Source organism: Octopus bimaculoides, chromosome 18, assembly GCF_046866305.1.
Source record: "Octopus bimaculoides isolate indiv1 chromosome 18, ASM4686630v1, whole genome shotgun sequence".
Taxonomy (NCBI): Eukaryota; Metazoa; Mollusca; class Cephalopoda; order Octopoda; family Octopodidae; genus Octopus; species Octopus bimaculoides.
In genome coordinates, this window is record NC_142945.1 from 10117101 (window position 1) to 10119600 (window position 2500).

A 2500-nucleotide genomic window follows, 5' to 3' on the forward strand; every position below is an offset into this window, starting at 1 on the left:
GGCAGTGCTTCAGCATGGCCGCAGTCAAATGACTGAAACAAGTAAAAGAATAAAAGAATGTGTGTGTGTATATATATATATATATATATATATATACACACTTGTTTTGAGAAAGAAGATTGATTAGAAATTCTCTCACAATGTAGAAGTTTGGACTTAGACATGCTCATGTTTTGCTCAAGAGTAACTTGAGACGAAAGATATAAATATGTAATGTGAAAGAACAAAAGACTTTGTAATTCAGTCCGCAAACTTGACTCCACTTAGAAATGGATTTAAAGAACAAATGTACATGGTAGAATAAGAATATATAAATACAGACATTCTTTTAAAAATTTATAAACAAATAAATGTGTTAAAAATATATACGTGTAAATTGATAGATTTTAAAAGAATCTTCGGATGGAGGCATAAAAATGTTAAAACATGCGTGTATAGGTAAAAATATTGGCGAAAGTCTGAAGTGGTGATGGAAGCGAAATAAAAGATACAATGAGGTGCTTTTTTGCACGCCACTGGCATGGGACCAATCAGGCAGCACTGATATCGACCATGTTCATATGGTGCATTTTACATACCACTGCCACAGGAGCCAGTACGGTGGGGTTGGCTTTGACCACGCTCAAATGGGGCTTAAATTGAAGATATAATCATTAAAATGATTATATCAGTGGCCAGCATATAAAAAAACCCATCATATTGGTAAAATGACTGAAACCAATAAAAGAATATATATATATATATTTCGTTTTTGGATTTGGTTTGCAAGATTCTTCATGTGAGTTTGTGTGTTGAAAGCATATTTTGTTGTGTCTGGAGAGAGTCATTCTCTTTTGGTGCCTTATTATTTCACACACTCACTGGTAAAGTGTGAAAAATAAGTAAATAAAGAAATAGATAAATAAATGAGTGGAAACTTTACCAGTGAGTGTGTTAAATAATAAGGTACTAAAAGAGAATGACTCTCCCTAGACACAACAGGTTGGTGCTGATGGTTGTATTTAGGTTATTAGGTCCTTTCTAAAAATCAACCTACCCATGCTGTAGCCATTCCTACTGTGAGGGCCAGGTTCACTATCATCTCATTACAATCCAAATATATCAGCTCTTGTAAGCTTTTTAAGATGTTCTTCAAGATAGAAAAATCCTCTCAGTTCAAAGGGTTCCACTCCATTTTTAACTGTTTACCCCCCCCCCCCCCCCTTTTGGGGGGGGGGTTACAATATTTTTGTTGAGATACACTGCTTTTTGTTTTTTTCGATTAATTTTGGAAATAATGAAGAATTTATTAAAATAACTGCCTCGTTATTAAAGCTGGTGTTTTGGAACTTAATAAAAAAAGAAAACACGGAACTTTATTGGAAGATTTTAATTTAGATCAGTTTAGAACAGGAAGTTTGTATCATAGAACCAGTAAGGATGATAAAGATGACAATGGTGATGATGATGATGGTGGTGGTGGTGGTAGTAGTAGTAGTAGTAGTATCAGGTGGGCTGGTGTCAAAAGGGTTAACTCTTTAATTTATTAATAAAGTTAGCTGCCAAGAACGTTCAGATTACTCAGTCAAATGTATGGCTTATTTATTCACCATTGCTTTGAATTAATAATCATGCATTTATCTCATACACATACATATATATATATACATATATACGACAGGCTTCTTTCAGTTTCCATCTACCAAATCCACTCACAAGGCTTTGGTCAGCCCAAGGCTATAGTAGAAGGCACTTGCCCAAGATGCCACGCAGTGGGAGTGAACCTGGAACCATGTGGTTGGGAAGCAAGCTTCTTAGCACACAGCCACTCCTGCGCCTAGCTTCTTAGTACACAGCCACTCCTGCACACACACACACATCTATGTATATACATATTGTTTTACCTCTCTTTCTCTCTCTCCCTATATATATGTGTGTGTGTGTGTGTGTGTAGGTATATTTACATTATAAGTGTATATGCTTTTAAAAGCATCTGACCATGTTGCGATGTAGGATTTATAAGTCTTCCCTTAGAGTTCCATCCACGTATCCAAACGGATGATGATGGTTGCTGGTTGCTTATATAACATTTCTATAACAATCAGGATTCTCTGTCTTGTTTGAAGTAGCAGCTTTGAAGAACTGGAACTGTGATGTTGGAGTTTGACCTCTTATTATGCCTAGAATAATGCATATTGTCATTTATGAATGTTTCTTTGAATTAATGATCTATATTTGCTTTATGATGTGGATATACAAATGTGTGTGTGTGTGTGTGTTTATATGCATGTATTAGTACGAGTGGTTATATGCATACTTACGTAATGTAATGTGTGTTAGTATGCATATGGTTGTATTTGTATATATGTGTATATATGTACATGTTTGTATGTGTGTGTGTCTGTGTGTGTATATATATATGCATGTGTATGCATTTCAATATAGATGCATGTGTTTGTAAACATGCATACATACTATACATGTACATATACACACACACACACACACACACACACACACA

The 2500-nt window shown here is 35.0% G+C and overlaps 1 protein-coding gene across 6 annotated transcripts in view; it reads left to right on the forward strand.

Annotated features, from left to right (window-relative positions):
• Window positions 1–2500, forward strand: part of LOC106874611 (glycoprotein endo-alpha-1,2-mannosidase) — an 83679-nt gene that overhangs the window by 63073 nt on the left and 18106 nt on the right. The window lies entirely within an intron of this gene.